We start from the raw sequence: 19,151 nt of genomic DNA, 5'->3' as shown, positions 1-19,151 counted from the left end.
ACGGCGACGGTGACGCCGACAGCTACCACAAGCTCAATTGGACTTATCATACTACTTGCAAACTAATTGTACACTAGTATGAATACGGCCGTGGAAACGCGCAGCGTAACGCATGGTTTAACACCTGTGTGATGTAGAACGGTAACATAAATGAAGCTGCGCCATGCCGCGCGATTAGGGCCAAGCTCCATCCTTTCAGTTTAAGCGACTATTCGTGTTGCCAGTCGTTAGATGTAACTTTTCTAATGTGAACTTAAGTGATGCAAATAGCTTATTACTCAATAAACGACTTCTTTTTTCTTTCGTCAATATAGCGATTCAGTAGGCATTTGTTTGCGAATGTCGCTGAAGCAAACGGTTCAACAAAAGGAGTTGTCTTTGTGAACGCAGCAAATACTTAGTAGGGTTTTATGTACGTGTAGCTATCTCTCCCCCGCCCTTAATGGGGAAGAAGGAAGATATATAATTACACAAATAGGCTGGTGCGCCTGGTTAGCGGAAGTCGAGTTTTTTCAAAAAAGGCCAGAGATGAGAAAAGAAAAACTAGGAGTTAGAGGGGAGAAGGCTTAGTTGTTGTACGGCAATATTTAGCAAATAAAACTATAAACTTAAACAAGATTACCTAATAGATTTCCAAGACACGGCTTCCAGAAGATGAGTTGTACGAAAATAATCCATATAAGTAATAAATTGGGAATGGGGATTCGCCAGCTGTGGTCTGATCAAGCGTAAGAACGCAAATAATTAGGTGGGCCTGGTTATATACATGCCGTTGGTGCAACAAATAGATTCAAGAGCTCATTTTAGAACATTCTAGCCAGTTGATGGCAGCGTATTGAACTTGTGAACGAGATATGATATTCTGTATTTACTGTTCCCTGGGCGAACGAAAGTGTGACTGCAGGTATGAAGGTAATCGAAATTGTGACCTGTCAGGTTAAAATGCTATCCGATTGCTTTTGGGAGTTTCTCAGCCGCGTCCATTGTAGGTCCGGTAAATCTAACATTCGATGGCTATCCTGTTTCAACAATATATTGTTTGTGGCAGAATCAATATACTTGCAAACAAATGACGCTACAACGCGTGCATGGAAAACTGGAAGTTCCTAATCCTATATAACTCTCTCAGCTTAGCTAAAGCTATCTAATCTTTTCCCAGGCTAACACCCTTCGAGAGTACCTGCAAGGTGGGACTGATGATGTCATTTGAGAACTTCTGGCGGACGGCACTGCGGGCATCGGGGTAGCAGCTCTTGTTGCAGACATACTCGTGGAAGTCGGTGCACGGGTTGCTGTCGGTGTCGATGCAGTTCGCCAGCTCCCTCAAGGCGGCCGTGAGGCACTTAACGGACTTCTGCGCTGGCCCAGGTGTCGGCTGCTCCTTTCGCCGCTGCGGTGTAGCAAGTAACCATACACCAATTCCTGCAACGACCAACAGCGCGCAGATCGAGGCCGCCACAAACTGTGGGAAGCAGTGATGCTGCTTCACCCCGCGAGTTTTGAGAGCAGAGAAGAACATTTCTGATACGGTCGCCATAGCACTTGCTTCTTCTTCTTCATTGTCATTACTGATCGTGCCGTCTGGAGGCTGGCGCCTCTTGCTTGAGGTGCACCCACTACATTGCCTACTGAATATTCGCGAAGGAGACAATACGCTATCAAATAAATTTTAAAAAGGAATGGGCGTACTCAAAGAAGTGTTGGGGGGGAGGTGGGTCCCTCTACTATCTTAATAAAAGTAGCGCATATTTTTCATGATTTTTGATCTCGGCATTTTCCTCCTCCTTCTCTATATTGATCAACGTTGCTAGATAATGTGAGTCAGGAGACTTCGCGGTCTTGCCACAGTAGAGAGGTTGCCCCTGGCTCTCTCACAAATAGTGGCGGTGCTGTGATCGAGATGTGCCCTGTTGACATGACTGGCAGAAAACGTGTCGTCTGCTTCTCTGTGGTTGCCAGCATTCAACTCGCGTTAAGAGCCGCAGCCTTTACGGAACTCCTCCAGCTCTCCGAATTTGATTAGCGGGCCTTATTGGGAGAGGAATGTGTCGCCTTGTCACGCGCACAGTAACTTTCTAGCTCAAGTATAAGACGTCTGAGATGATTTAGGGCAAGAGGAGCTCTCGATCTGTGGGTTATGGCTTTACAAAGATCTGAGCGATCCCAGTGCTGTGTATGTATGGTATTTACGTTTAATAAGTGCACGTGAACGCAATACTTGTAAATTTTCTTTTGAACTTCTTATGTTACTACTAAAATTGCGTGCTCGCATGCCCCACTTTTCAGATTAAAGAATAAATAAATTGTGCATTTACATAAACCCAATTTGAAATGTAAGAGCATTACAAGTGACGCAACTAGTTTAGTGCTGACATATTGGCACCAACATAAAGGTTTCGCCACCTGTAGTTTTGAAACGCCCGGCCCGCACCATATCGTATTTTTGTCGTGTATTTATTAACTGTAAACATTCTGTTTGCGAAAACAAGTCTTAAGGAACTTTGAGAGGTATAGCATGAGCAAGCAATACTAAGGCAGAAAAATGTGGAAGGTGCGTACGAATGTGTTCGAATGAACACGCGAATATATTTGCCTTCTCACAAAAGTTTTTTTTTGTTTTTGTTTATGACGCTGCCCCCCGCCTGGCACGGTGCACCTCAACATTACAGCTTTTTTGTTCAACGTGATCCACGAGCAGCGCTATCCACTCGCATTTGCACATCGTCTGTGTCTGACCAAAAAAGTAAAACCGAACCAAAAAGTCATCTTCTCTACCTCTGTCGGGTGTGAAAGGGTTGAACGCGTTTGGAAGCATCGCGCCACAGATTTTCTTCAACTTCTTCTTCAATGCAGAATTGTTCGGTTATAAAGAGCAGAGGCCTCTATTTGCACCCGAATGAGCTTGTCTGAAGGCACACGGTAACCACGCTCCGTCGTCTGCTGCAAGGTCGATGCCACGTCACCTGGTCGACTGTCGATGGTAGCGACACCCTCGGGGTTGCGACAGGTTGTAGCCATCCATATCAACGTTACTTGATCGCATCTAGTAACGTTGATATGGATCATTCATTGCCCTAGATTATACGATCGAGTCAAGAAAAAGAAAACTTGAGCATATTGCCGTTAGTACATCTTGCGGAACACAACACGAAATGAAACAATTACCGACAGGCACTCCCGTCATTTCGTTTTTGGTCGTTCTCACATCATACCTTTCTTTGATAAGGACAAGCAAGCCGGTGACTTAAAATTCCATTGGTTGTTGTCATGAGGCTCTACCGCATTAGCGCCATATGTTAAGTCCGTGCGGATGCAGATGATTACTTTGGAGCGCACCGCGTGGGGACGAGACGAATGATTCGTAATAAAACAGTCTGGGTGGACTTGATGTGTTTGGTTCGCAGCCGGATCGGTAAGAGTTAAATGCAATTATGCACGTCTGCCATGCGTTAGGTGCAAAGAAATGATGTGACCAAAATTAATCCGGAGTTCCCCACTACCCCGTGCCTCATAATCAGAGAGTGGTTTGGACACGCGAAATGGGGACGCAGATGGTGACGTGCTCAGCAATGTGCGCTGCAGTGACCATAGGATGATAAGAACTCGAATTAACCTAGACTTGAGGAGGGAACGGAAGGAACTGGTACATAAGAAGCCGATCAATGAGTTAGCGGTAAGAGGGAAAATAGAGGAATTCCGGATCGAGCTACAGAAAAGGTATTCGGCTTTAACTCAGGAAGAGGGCCTTAGTGTTGAAGATGTGAACAATCTTATGGACGTCATTAAGGAGTGTGCAATAGACGTCGGCGGTAACTCCGTCAGACAGGATGCCATTAGGCTATCACAAGGGACGAAAAGTCTGGTCAAGAAACGTCAATGTATGAAACCCTCTAACCCTACAGCTAGAATAGAACTGGCAGAACTTTCAAAGTTAATCAACAAGCGTAAGGCAGCTGAGATAAGGAAGTATAAAATTGATCGAATTTAACATGCTCGCTGGAACGGAGGCAGACTAACAGAACTGAAGAAACTAGGAATTGGCAAGAATCACATGAATGCGTTAAGAGACAAAGCAGGCAATATCATTACTATTATGGATGAGATCGTTCAAGTGGCTGAGGAGTTCTATAGAGATTTATACAGTACCAGTGGCACCCCCGACGATAATGGAAGTCTACAGGAATTTTAAATACCACAGGTAACGTAGGAAGAAGTAAAGAAAGCCTTGGAGCAATGCAAAGGGGAAAGGCAGCTGGGGAGGTTCAAGTAACAGCAACATTGTTAAAGGATGGTGCGCAGATTGTTCTAGAAAAACTGGCCGCCCTGTATGCGCAATGCCTCGTGGATTCGAGCGTACTGGAACCTTGGAAGAACGCTAACATAATCCTAATCCATTAGAAAGGGGACGCCAAAGACTTGAAAAATTGTAGACCGATCAGCTTACTGTCCGTTGCCTACAAAGTATTTACTAAGGTAATTGCAAATACAATCAGGAACACCTTAAACTTCTGTCAACCAAAGGACCAGGCAGGATTGCGTAAAGGCTACTCAACGATAGACCATATTCACACTATCAATCAGGTGATAGAGAAATGTGCGGAATATAACCAACCCTTATATATAGCTTTCATTGATTACTAAAATGCGTTTGATTCAGTCGAAAGCTCAGCAGTCATGGAGGCATTACGGAATCGGGCTGTAGAGGAGCCGTACGTAAAAATACAGAAAGATATCTATAGCGGCTCCACAGCCACCGTAGTCCTTCATAAAGAAGTAACAAAATCCCAATAAAGAAAGGCGTCAGGCCGGCAGATACGATCTCTCCAATGCTATTCACAGCGTGTTTACAGGAGGTATTCATAGACTTGGATTGTGAAGAATTGGGGATAAAAGTAAATGGAGAATACCTTAGTAACTTGCGATTTGCTGATGATATTGCCTTGCTTAGTAACAGAGGGGGCCAATTGCAATGCATCCTCATTGACCTGGAGCGGCAAAGCAGAAGGGTGCGTCTAAAAATTATTCTGCAGAAAACTAAAGTAACGTTTAACAATCTCGGAAGAGAACAGCAATTTACAATAGGTAGCGAGGCACTGGCAGTGGTAAGGGAATACATCTACTTAGGACAGGTGGCGATCGCAGAACCGGATCATGAGACACAAATAATCTGAAGAATAAGAATGGCCTGGGGTGCGTTTGGCAAGCATTCTCAGATCATGAACAGCAGGTTGCCATTGTCCCTCAAGAGAAAAGTGTATAACAGCTGTGCCTTAGCACTACTCACGTACGGGACAAATACCTAGAGGCTTACGAAAAGGGTTCTATTTAAATCAAGGACGATGCAACGAGCTATGGAAAGAAGAATGATAGGTGTACCGTTAAAGGATAAAAAAGAGCAGTTTGGGTGAGGGAGCAAACGCGAGTTAATGACATCTTAGTGGAAATCAGCAAAAAGAAATGGGCATGGGCCAAACATGTAATGAGGAGGGAAGATAACCGATGGTCATTAAGCGTTATGGACTGGGTTCCAAGGGAAGGCAAGCGTAGCAGGGAATGGCAGAAAGTTAGGTGGGCGGATGAGATTAGGAAGTTTGCAGGGACAACATGCCCACAATTAGTACATGACCGAGGTTGTTGGAGAACTACGGGAGAGGCCTTTGCCATGCAGTGGGCGTAACGAGCCTGACGATGAAGATGACGATGATAGACAGTGTATAGAATTAGGGCCCCATATTTTTTATATTCTTGTCTATAAAATGTCTTAGTCGGCAGACACTCTATAGACTCTCCATAGACTAATGAAAACTCACTTTTGCAGACAAATGCCGGCAGAATGTGTATAGACAAAAGTGTGTGGGGCGTACAGTTCTACGTTTTTAGACTGAAGTCTATGGAATGCGTATAAAAATATTTGTGGTATAGTGTCTCTCCCTGCCAGATCTCCGTGTTATCATACATTTATGTTTCGTAGTAGTCTAGCTAGATGGCACACCCTCCTTCTGTCATGTGACGAGCTTGGACTAATCAGGACGTACCATCTGGCTAGTGAAGTCCTTTTTGGTAATAAACGGCCGCGAGCCGGCCCAGTCTTTGGTCCGGTTTTCATCAGGAGCAGTTGGCTCCGCGTCTCCCTCTCTGCGTCGGCGCTCGCCGCGCGTTCGCTGGGCGCGGGCCCGCTCTTGCCTGCCGCTGCCGACACAACATCTTATGGCGACGAAGATGGGATTCCCACAGCGGTTCCGACCGAAGCCCCGGGAAACCAACGAGCTTCGTAAGTGAAGCGTCCCTTCCTGTGTCTGCACGGCAAGCAAACGCCGCCAACGCACTTGGCGTCGCGAGGCTTCCGAGCCTAGGCCTTCTCGCCCCCTTGTTCTTCCTTGCCCCATTCCTGCTGCGACCTCGGGCTTGTCTTCTGCACTGTCTCCTGCACGCTACCGGGCATGGCTTCTTTTACGGCGAACCTTCCCGTTTTTCTTGAATTGCCCGGGCCACCGTTAATTCCATGGTATCGACGGAGAAAAAATTTTTCAGGCCCATCTCCAAGCGGCCGGCGGTGGCGACTGGACGGACGGGCGACGAGCGTCCGCGCTCGTCAGCGCTCTCGGGCGTCAGGGACAACGAAAGTACTTTGCAGACGAGGAGTAGGAAGCAGCAAGGCAATTACCCGCGCAGCATCAGCGTCAAGCGAAGCAGCAAGGCAGTCGACCGGCGCAGCGTCAACGTCAAGTGATGCGGTCCCGCCAGCGTTAGAGTTCCAGAAACTATTCCAATGTCTTGACCAGATGTTCGCCGCGTCAACAAATGTTCTGGCGGAGAGGCACGAATTCACCAGTCGAAGGCAGTTCGAGGGAGAAGGATTCCTGGAATTCGTGACCGCACTAAAGGAGAAGGCGGTACAGTGCAACTTCGGCACAAGCTACAATGAGCGCATCCGAGACGAAATAATACTTGGGGTAGCGAACGTCAGCGTTCGCGAAAAGTTATTAGCTCAAGGCGAAACCCTGTCCGTGGACAAGGCAGAAGAAATTGGACGCTCTTTCGAAGCCTTGCATCGAGCGAAGCGCGCGTTCGGCTCCGAAAATGTACGAAGAATCGAGGCATCTGAACTTGGCGTTCCGTCGACGGGCAAAGATGACAGACTTCTTCCGGGAAGCTGCCAAGATGGCCGACTTAGTCCGGCAGGCCATAAAGATGGCCGACTTCTTCCCAGAAGCCTCCAAGATGGCTGACTTCTTCCGAGAACCCGCCAAGATGGCCGACTTCTTCCGAGAAGCCGCCAAGATGGCCGACTTCTTCCGAGAAGCCGCCAAGATGGCCGACTTCTTCCGAGAAGCCGCCAAGAGGGCCGACTTCTTCCGAGAAGCCGCCAAGTGGGCCGACTTCTTCCGAGAAGCTCCCAAGTGGGCCGACTTCTTCGGAGAAACTGCCAAGATGGTCGACATTTCGCACATGGCTCCTCCGGGAACCGTGGTGCATGCGATCGGTGTGGCAGCAGGAACCATATCGCGTCTTACAGGAATTGTCCAGCAAGAAATCGGCGATGCAATGCCTGCCACACGTTGGGCCATTTCGCTTCGGTATGTCGAAAGACCCGAACAGCGGTGCAACACGTCTCTTCCGCAGAGACGCTGTCTTCGTCAACTTCCGCAGGGCAGCCGTCCGCGTCTGTCTTGACGGTAAGCGCTTTTGAAACTAAAAAAAATTTGGAAGTTCCGGTCGTAGTTAACGGCGTCTTCATGCGACTGCTCGGGGATACGGGAGCGTCTGTGTCATTCATGACGGCCGAAGATTTTAGAAATCACTTTGGTCGACAGCACAGGCTGTGACAAACAACAGTGGACTTGAGAAATTTTTCCAAGCAACGCATCGACATTCAAGGCCTGTTTCAAGCCACTGTTCTGTTTTTCCAAAGTTCATGCTCCGTCACGTTCCACGTAACAACTACAGGAAGATCACAGCTGGGTTTAGACGCCATCCAACGCTTGGGCATACAGATCGACGGTACGTCGCTGACATGTCGTCTACCATCGCCTCCTTCAGTACAGAGCCCCAGAGGTGTGCCTCCGGGTTTTGATCACCTCTTTAGTGACGAGTTGGGTCTCGTCAACAACTTTGTGCACCGAATTAATCGGCAGCAAGATGCGAAACCAGTATCTTCAACGTTGCGCCGACTACCCCTGGCTCTCCATCACCAGGTCACAAATGAATTGCGACGTCTCGAGGACTGCGACGTCATCGAGCGCGTCGAGGCTTCTGAGTTGGTGTCTCCACTCGTGGTGGTGCGCAAGAAGGATGGAATCATGCGGCTCTGTGTAGATCTACGGGAACAGGACAGTCTTGTGCCTCAAGTTAGAGAAAGGGTCTTGCAGAAACAGTGGCAGACTAAACAGTACGTAGACAAACGTAGAGGTGCTCAGGTAACTCGTATCAAGGTGGGAGACACCGTCAGAATAAGATTTAACAGGAAAGGACTATTTAAGTACAGTAAACCTCGTACAGTTAAGGTCCAGATAGGACCGTCTACTTTTCTACTCAGTTATGGGAAGACGTGGCATGTATCTAAGTTAACCCTAGTGATAAAGGAATCAGCAGATAGTACATTGTGTACAAGTGATAGAGACTTTTTGTACTCATATTCAAACTTGTATAGTCATTCCAATGACTCGTCTGTAGTGACATCGTCTTCTCATAGTTATAAGTATCAGCTAAGTAGTTCGTCTGACTGTATCACTTCCGAGTCTACACAGTCAGCAGTCGTCTCTGATTCCGTGGGGGAATCGGTAGCCTCCCAGGACTTGTTGGGACGTCGAGAGGAACTTCCTGGGCAACCCTTTCCAGAAAACGGCCTCCGTGGCTCGATGATTGTTTCTTGAGTGTAGAGCGTATTCCCGTCCTCGAAATGCCACGGCTAGGGGCCTCGCTGTGACATTTAGGAGACAGTTCACATGTTTCGTTAACACAGGTATAAAATGTGTTCCTTGTTGCGGTGCAGCGAGTGTTGAGCCGTGTTCGTTGTCGAATTTTGTCTTGAATGACTGCCTGTGTTTTGGTGCCCCAAGTCTGGTGCGCGTGTGTGTGAACTTGGGCGGGGACGAACTGAATTTGTTGTGGACTTAAGTGCGTGCCTTGTGTGCGAATGGTGCGCGGGTGTGTGAACGTGGGGGGAACGAACTGAGTTTGTCTTTGGACTTAAGTGCGCGTCTTGTGTGCGCGTTTCATTGTGTGCTTACTTTGTTTCCAGGGGGGGATGATGTGGTATAGTGTCTCCCCCTGCCAGATCTCCGTGTTATCATACATTTATGTTTCGTAGTAGTCTAGCTAGATGGGCACCCCCCTTCTGTCATGTGACGAGCTTGGACCAATCAGAAGGTGCCATCTGGCGTGTGAAGTCCTTTTTGGTAATAAACGACCGCGAGCCAGCCCAGTCTTTGTTCCAGTTTTCATCAGGAGCAGCTGGCTCCGCGTCTCCCTCTCTGCGTCGGCGCTCGCCGCGCGTTCGCTGGGCGCGGGCCCCCGCTTGCCTGCCGCTGCCGACCACAACAATATTCTCTAAATAGTCTAAAGACATTTGCTTATGAAAATTTTATGGATTTCAATCTACAAAAATGTCTATAAGCAAATGCCTATAGAATATCAATAGACATTTGTCTATTGACGTTTTATAGACTTCAGTCTACAAAAGTAGAACTGCATATTCCTTTACACTTTTCTCTAGACGTTCTGCAGAAATGTGTCTACAAACATTAATTTTCATTAATCTATAGACAGTTTGTAGAGTGTCTATAGACTCACACATTTTTTAGACTATTGTACAAAAAGTGTAAGGTCATAAGTCCATAGACTTTTTGTAAACAATTCCTGCAGATCAGTCTATAGCTGATCCATAGATTTTTGCCTTGCAATATTTGTGGATTATTGTCAATAGAGGCTGTCCGAGCTAACATAAATTCGTGAAGCTGTTCAACAAAAATAATGTCAAAGAAGATGGTGCAGCAAGATCCGAATTTAAGACTTATGGTGTCCTGCCGTCAGAGATCTGACATGTACGTCTTTTTATATTAGTATATCTTGCACCATGTTCTTTGTAAATCCTGTATTTTCATTGCCAAGATTGGCTACAAAGCCGGGATCGACACCCTACATACTAGCTATATAAACCATACATTTTGCCAAATACGGTTCGATAAGCACCCACTGCTGGTGTAGCCTTTCGTCACCACTGGGAAACATGGCGCCACCGTCGGCGTGAAGTGGCATGAGGGATCACATGGACACAGCGGCCGCGTCGGCTGCTTCGGAAGAGCCGAAGCGAACTGTAAACGAAAGTTTAAAGTCCCACCGGCGCCGCGGTTCTGATGAAGTGGTGAGCCTTTACCGCCTTGGGTGTGTGCTGGACAACAATTGAAAGTGCTGTAACAGGTAATGGCTGCCTTTAGAGGCGTGCAGTATGGTAGGGTGGCGGACATACGCAACGGAGCCTGGTGTCAGCCTTATCCCCACGTAGCCGCTGGGAAAGGAGCTGCGTGAAGCCTGGCTGGCGAAACTTAGAATCGGCACACAGCCATCGGCTACAACTCGGGTGTGCAGCAAGCACAGTCGCGAGGAAGATTTCTGCTACGGCGCCGAGACTGCGCGATGTTCGGTGAGTACCAGAAAACGCGCACTGAGACGCTCGCCCGCGCCCAGTTGCCCGGCTAATTTCATGGCGGTTTGGTCTACGAACGTGTTGATGCTAGATACTGGCAAGTTCACTGAAACGGAAAGGGAGTGGTAAGGCGCACATTAAGAAAGGCCGTGGCATAAGGTCATGTGATTGTTATAAATTAGTGCACTCAATTACGAAAAAAAATCAGAGGAAAATCGCGCTCTGAGAAGACTGATAAACATACAGTGCGACGCAACTTGATAAATAATATTGAAATATTCAAGAACTTAGAAGACAAAAAAGATTGAATCGTCATGATTTCACATGAGAGTCGCCGTAGGCATCGAAGTCTCTATAACGAAATTATTTTTAAACAGTTCTGATAGCGTGCCCGCAACCATGGTTGCGGGTGTGCTGTCAAATGTTTATATGCTGCGGCCTAAAGCTCACTGCACGGTGCGAAAAAGCGCTCATAGCGAAAGCAAAACATTGTACGCGGACATGCATGCAGACGGGCAGTCGTTCGCTAAGAATTCTGGTATGCCCCATTTGGTTATGGAGACAGCCACTATAAGAACATATTTTACTTAGTTTACTCTCAGCGTTTGCCTACCTTTCACGCAAGAAGCCGGTTCGGGAGACTCCATCGCGGCGACCGCGCGCAGTGGCGTTCACTGTACGTATTCGGTAAAGAGATAACGACTGTAAATGACCCTGTGCTTTCAGTTACTATATATACTATATACACAGTTATATATACTATATACAAAGTTACTATATATACAGTCAAAAACTTCCCTCGTTTTGAGAGTACATACATAAACGTTCAGGAGGGCTGCCGCGTGGCGTGTTTATTGAGCGCCATAAGTGAAACCTACGAGGAGCGCGCCACGCGATCGCTCATACTACCCAAGGGAGGCGCTTCCGACAGTTGGTGACTCCTTAACTACTCGCCTCCAATATGAACGCGAGCGGACGCTCAGGCCTTGTCGTACACAAAGGAAATGCTGCGCTTACGCAATACAATTTCATGTAGCTGGGGCCTCCTGCGTTGACTAGATACCGCGACCGCCGCTAGGTGCCGCGACAGGTCCGCTGACTGAGCGCACTGAGGCTAGCGGAGGACAACTGCGTTTCGCACACTTCATCATCATCACCATAATCGTCTTCATCATCAGCCTGGTTACGCTCGCTGAAGGGCAATGGCCTCTCCCATACTTCTCGAACTACGCCATTCATGTGCTATCTGTGGCCATGTTGTCCCTGCAAACTTCTAATTATCATCCACCCACATAACTTTCTGCCGCCCCCTGCTACGCTTCCCTTCTCTTAGAATCCCGTCCGTAATCCTTAATGACCATCGGTGATCTTCCCTCCTAATTACATATCCTGCCCATGTTCATTTCTTTTTCTTAATTTCAACTAAGATGTCATTAACTCGCGTTTGTTCCTTCACTCAATCTGCTATTTTCTTATCCCTTAACGTTACACCAATCATTCTTCTTTCCATAGCTCATTGCGGCGTCCTCAATTTGAGCAGAACCCTTTTCGTAAGCCTCCAGGTTTCTGCCCCGTAGATGAGTACTGGTAGACACAACTTTTAGAAACTTTTCTCTTGAGGGATAATGGCAACATGCTGTTCATGATCTGAGAATGCCTGCCAAATGCACCCCAGCCCATTCTCCTAATTATTTCAGTCTTATGATCCAGATCCACGGTCAATACCTGCCCTAAGGATATGGATTCCCTTACCACTTCCATTGCCTTGCTACCTATCGTAAACTGCTGTTTTCTTCCGTGACTGCTAAGCACTATTTTAGTTTTCTGCAGATTAATGTTTAGATTCACCCTTCTGCATTGCTTCTCCAGGTCAGTGAGCATGCATAGCAGTTTATCCCCTGAGTTACTAAGCAAGGCGATATCATGAGCGAATCGCAAGTTACTAAGATATTCTAAATTAACTCTTATCCCCAATTCTTTCCAATGCAGGTTTGTGAATACCTCCCGAAAACACTCTGTAAATAGCATTGGAGAGATCGTATCTCCCGGCCTTGCGCCCTTCCTTATTGGGATTTTGTTGCTTTCTTGATGGAGGACTACGGTGGCTGTTGAGCTGCTGTAAATATCTTTCAGTATTTTTACATACCGTTCGTCTACACCTGATTGCGTAATGCCTGCATGACTGCTGAGGTTTCGACTGAATCAAATGCTCTCTCGTAATCAATGAAAGCTATATATAAGGGTTGGTTATAATCAGCACATTACTCTATCGCCTCATTTATAGTGTGAATATGGTTTATCGTTGAGTAGCCTTTACGGAATCCTGCCTGGTCCTTTGGTTGACAGAATTTTGCCCCCCCCCCCCCCCGCCTGCGGCAAATGCACCGTCACGGTGCTGTTAAATATCCAAGGCGCGTGGTGAATGTCACTGGTTGTCACAGCGGAGGACGTAGTGGGCGTGGTAAGAACGATTTCATAGGTTACATCGGTCACTTTGCGGAGCACGCGATATGCACCTGTGTAACAAGAAAGGAGTTTTTAACATAGGCCAACTTTACGCGAAGGTGACCAAAGCAACACGAGGCTGCCGGGCACAAAATGGACATCACGGTGACGCAGGTTGTAGCGTTGCTTCTGCTTGCCTTGAGACACTTGTAGACGAGCGCGCGCGAGTTGGCGAGCGTGGTCAGCATGGGCGATTGCATCACGGGCATAATCGCTAGTTGAAGCTGTGGCGGACGGAAGCACAGTGTCCAGTAGTAGCGTTGGTTCACGGCCATACATGAGGTAAAACGGGGAAAAGCCAGCAGTTTTGAGACGGGAAGAGTTGTATGTAAAGGTAATGTAAGGTAGAGCCAGGTCCCAGTCACGGTGGTCGTCGGAAACGTATTTGAATGGCATGTCTGTACGGGTGCGGTTCAAGCGCTCAGTGAGGCCGTTCGTTCGGGGATGGTAGAAGGCGCTAAATTTATGCCGTATTGAGCAGGAACACATGATGTCGTCGATCACTTTGGCCAAAAACGTATGGCCACGGTCTGTTAGCAATTGACGCGTAGCACCATGCATCAAAATAATATCACGTAGGAGGAAGTCCGCAACATTAGTTGCGCAACTGGTCGGAAGAGCACGGGTTACGGCGTAGCGGGTCGCGTAGTCCACCGCGACTGCAACCCACTTGTTCCCTGATGTAGATTCCGGAAATGGGCCGAGAAGGTCTAAGCCGACACGATGAAACGGCTCGGCAGGAATGTCGAGCGGCTGCATGTAACCAGCGGGGAGCTGGGAAGGCTTCTTGCGTTGGCAAACTTCACAAGCGGCGACGTAACGTCGTACGGAACGGGCAAGACACGGCCAGAAAACACGGCGACGTACACGGTCATAGGGTCGAGATACGCCGAGATGTCCTGTTGTTGGTGCCTCGTGGAGCTCTTATATAACGGTGGAGCGCAGGTGTTTAGGTATTACAAGTAGGAACTGAGAGCTGTCCGGATGAAGGTTACGACGGTACAGAGTACCATCGCGGAGCATGAAGAGGCGTAGAGTAGCATCGGCCGGAGAATGCGCAAAACGGTCGATGAGCGCTCTGAAGTAGGCGTCACGGCGTTGCTCGTCGGCGAAATGAAGCAGCTGTGATACAGAGAATACACAAGAAGCACTGGCAATATTAGAGGAGTCAGAGTCGTCAGCAGGGTAACGCGACACTCTGTCAGCGTCTTGGTGCAGGCGGCCAGACTTGTACACCACGGAATATGAAAATTCTTGTAGCCTCAAAGCCCATCGAGAAAGCCAGCCTGTAGGATCCTTTAGCGAGGAGAGCCAGCAGAGAGCATGATGATCAGTCACTACGGAAAAAGGGTGACCGTAAATGTAAGGACGGAACTTCGCAATCGCCTAGACAAGAGCAAGGCATTCTCGTTCCGTAACGGAATAGTTGCGCTCCGATGGTGTGAGGAGGCGGTTCGCATAAGCAATAACGCGATCCTGGCCACGGTGACGCTGGGCTAAGATGGCACCTACGCTATGACGGCCGGCATCTGTACGCACTTCTGTAGGGGCATCAGGGTCGAAGTGGGCGAGAATGGGTGATGAGGGGAGAAGAGTAACGAGACTAGAGAAGGCGGCAGCTTCTGCAGTACCCCACGAGAATTGTACGCCTTTCTACAAAACATTAGTGAGGGGTCTAGCAATTGCCGCAAAATCTTGAATAAAACGACGAAAGTACGAGCATAGCTCTACAAAACTTCGAACGCCTGCGGCTGTCTTCGGAACCGGAAACTCTCTGACAGCGCGAGTTTTGTCGGGATCAGGCTGTACTGCGCAAGCGTCAACGAGATGACCCAGAAGAGTAATTTGCCGGTGGCCAAAACGACATTTGGACGAGTTAAGTTGCAGCTTCGCCTTTCGAAATACATCAAGTACAGTTGTGAGACGGTCAAGGTGAGTGCCGAACGTTGGCGAGAAGACGATAACTTCGTCGAGGTAGCAGAGGCATGTGGACCATTTGAAACCTTAGAGCAAGGAGTCCATCATACGCTCGAAGGTGGCAAGGGCGTTGCATAATCCAACCGTCATTACTTTAAATTGGTATAGGCCATCAGGTGTGATGAACGCGGTTTTTTCTCGGTCCATATCGTCAACAGCAATCTGCCAGTATCCCGAACGAAAATCAATAGACGAGAAATAGCTGGAACCATGCAGGCAGTCAAGGGCGTCGTCTATACGTGGGAGCGGGTAGACGTCCTTGTTAGTAATGTTGTTCAGATGACAGTAGTCTACACAGAAGCGCCACGTGCCGTCCTTCTTCTTAACCAACACCACAGGTGACGCCCAGGGACTCGAAGAAGGCTCAATGAAGTTTTATCGAGCATTTTGTTGACTTCGCTTTGAATTACTCGGCGTTCCGACGCTGAAAGTCGATACGGTCGTCGGTGAATAGGCGTAGCATCGCCAGTAAGAAACCGCGAGCGTCTGGCCTAAAGGGCGATCGTCGGTGTCGAAAATATCTCGGTAGGACGATAATACTTGGCAAAGTTCTTCAGCCTGCGCCGAGGACAGGTCCGTCGCCACCATTTTCATTATATTGGGATCGGCACCCGAGGCTGGCGCGAGGGGCCTGCTAAGCTCGCGAGAACCATCGGTCGATAACGCTGCCACGTATTGGTCGCCAAGACAATCAACGACGGCAAGGCAAATAAAAAATTTGCTTTGCCAATCCAAAGTTATAGACAGGCATGCGAGTGCGGTTCCCAGTAATAATAAGTGTACTGTGAGGCACTGAAACGTCATACCTTATTGGAATGTCGGGCAGAGGAGTGACGAGGTACTCGCCATCAGGAACTGGTGGCAAAGACCGCAGGTCAATGTAGGCTATTGACTTTGGCTGCAGGCGAAGAAAGCTGGTGGAACGTAAGCGGCAGTGGGGCGCGTCAGAAGGTTCTGCGAGCATCGACAACTCAAGGCGAAGGGTACTGGAAGAGCAGTCAATAAGAGCAGAATGTGTGGAGAGAAAATCAAGGCTGAGAATGACGTCGTGGGTGCAATGAGCAATTACGGTGAAGAGGACAGGAGTGTGGCAGCCGGCGACGCTGACGTGGGTGCAATGAGCAATTACTGTGAAGAGGACAGGAGTGTGGCAGCCGGCGATGCTGACGAGTGCCGTACACATGCTGATGATAGGCACAGTACCGCCATCCGCAAGGCGGACGACGCGTGCCGACGCTGGGGTGAGGAGCTTGTTCAGTCGTCGTCGGAAGGCAGCACTCATAATTGAAAGATGTGCTCCAGTATCGACGAGTGCCGTGACAGGATAGCCGTCAACGTCAACGTCAAGAAGGTTTCGGTTCCTGGGTAACGTGAGCAGAGGCTTTGAGGGCAGGGTCGACAACCCAGCTTCACCTCCAGAAGCTGCAGTGCCTTGGTTTCCGGCTGGACCCGGCAGGCGATAGGTGGCGAAGAGAAGCGACGGGGTTGGGGCGAACGAGACTTATGGCGTCGAGGTGAGGGCGAGCGGCTGTACCGAAGGTTCGGAGCAGCATCATCAGCGGCAGTGGATTCATGGCGGGTGGTATAGCGAACGGAAGGTCCAAAGGTGCGGGAATAAGCGGCGGTGTATGTGCGAGGAGGTGGTGGCCATCGGTTGCGGCAGTGACGAGCGACGTGGCCGATGCGACAGCAGTGCAACCAGATTGGCCAGTCATCAGGGGTTCGCCAATCGGACGGGTTTCGGCGAGATGTGGCGGAAAAGGACTGCCGAGGACGAGGAGGGCCGCTAGAGAACTGAGGAACGCTGGGTGGAGACGTGGAACACACGGAGCTCAGACCAATCTTCTCAAATTCCTGTCTGACGACGGCCTGGATCATCGCAGTGGTGGTTGCTGGCGGATCAAGAGGCGTCGTGGAGAAAGCTGGCGAACAGGTGGCCTCGAGTTCGCGGCGAACAATATGGGTGACGTCGTCACAGGTAGTGGTCTGACGTGGTCGACCCTCACAGGTCGACGTAGCAGCAGTGTTGGGTAGCCGCATGATGTGGTGTGTGATACGGCGGCTCTTACATTGTTCAAGGCGACGGCATTCTTTGATGATGGCGTCGATAGTCCAGACGTTGCCGCAAACAAGCTAATTGAAAGCGTCGTCGGCGATGCCTTTTAGAATATGTGACACTTTATCGGCGTCGTACATAGCATCGTCAGCTTTGCGGCATAGAGATAAGACGTCGAGGATGTAGGAAACGTACGGCTCCGTAGATGACTGAACACGAGACGCAAGAGCCTTTCTCGCGGCAACCTTGCTCCCAATGGGGTCGCCGAACAGTTCCCGTAGCTTCTCTTTAAATTGTCCCAACTGGTTATCTCGTCGTCATGGGTTTGGTGCCACACGCGTGGGGTGCCGCCGAGATAAAAGATGACATTGGCGAGCATAATCGTTGGGTCCCACCTGTTATTAGCACTGGCGTGTTCATAGAGTTTGATCCAGTCCACAACATCCTGGCCCTCCTGTCCACAGAACACACCTGGGTCGCGATCTGGGGCGACCGTGACGATTGGAGCAGTGGGACAAGCCGAAGCCGTTGCAGAGGTGGGCGCGTCACCGGGAGGCATAGTGACAAGCTCGGTGTGCCGACCACTTCTGAGTTCCGTGGTGAGGACGGGGATCGCTGACCTTTACCAGAATGTTGCGTGCGGAAAGACACAGACAGAAGAGGCTATTTGCAGACTATTTACGATGGAGCCAGGCAGCCAGGCAGCCACGCCGACACTCGCTCGCGTCAAGTGCACCGGTCAACTTCATCGTCGTTCTCGCGGCGGCTCGTTTCTTGAGCGCTGGCTTACACGTGCGAAATGCTTAACGATATTCGACTACACCTGTTGGGGCATGCGCCCTCCAAATAGCTAGAGCAGCAGGCTTGTGTGCCTACGGGTCCTCTGTTTGAATCCTGTAGGCATTATATATGTGTATATATATATATATATATATATATATATATATAGGGCTCCTTGTCTATCACGCACAAACACCTGAATATATGCAACTGCTACGTAGATTAACAGACTGAGGTAATGTTTTTCTTGTAGATACTCAGATGACGTTTTGCATTCCGCCTAACTGCGTAAATAATCCCATATAATTAATCAACTTTTCAAATATTATAAGCAAATGAAAAGTGTCAATGAAAAAATTGTACAGCAACATGAAAAACTCCGGATACAGTATTGTCTTGCTCAATACTTACTCCATAAAATATTTTTTTTTTTTCTGAGCGTGAAAGTAGCCCGCGAACACACACAATATTTGCCACACGACTCGCCGCTCGAGAAATTAGTGTGCATTAGCGGGCTCCTCTGATGCGCGCAAAAACACTTTTATGTGTAGCGCGTTATGAGCAAGGGAAAGCTGTATAGGAAGTCTTTCATGTCGCTCTACACATTTCCTATTGACACTTTGATCGAATTTTAGAAATTAGAAATTGTATAATTAAGATTAATAATGGGATTAGGCGCAATGCAAGAAATATTGCCATCATCTCCAAGCGACGGTAAACAATACTACCTTGATTTTGTGCCCCCACGTGGCATTTGCGTGTCTTTAAATCTTGGTGCATGTTGGTTGGGACACCCTGTATATTCACAACATCACGGTGGCGACAGTGGTCCCAATAGCACATATCAGTTGCGACATTTAGGCTGTACATTCTCCAGGATAATACCATGATAAAATGCAAGAAACATACATTATATCGAAAAGTAGTGGAAATTCGTTGATTAATACTTCATATTTAAAGGAATGTGATTCTGGTGTAATGGTACGGCACCCGCTTCCAAGCCGTGGTACTCTTCTTTTGAAAACAATTATATTCATGTGCCTTTTTTATTTATGTTTCTGAAGCGACGAAAGTGATGACACCAGCACCCTTAATTTTAGAAATAAGGATTATACTACACGGATACCTGCATATCAAGCTCTTGCCTTCCTATAGCTCCGATAAGCACCATGTTATTTGGATTCGAAG

The sequence above is a fragment of the Dermacentor andersoni genome, chromosome 11 (assembly GCF_023375885.2).
Source record: "Dermacentor andersoni chromosome 11, qqDerAnde1_hic_scaffold, whole genome shotgun sequence".
Lineage (NCBI taxonomy): Eukaryota > Metazoa > Arthropoda > Arachnida > Ixodida > Ixodidae > Dermacentor > Dermacentor andersoni.
Note: the sequence above shows the minus strand (reverse complement) of the source record.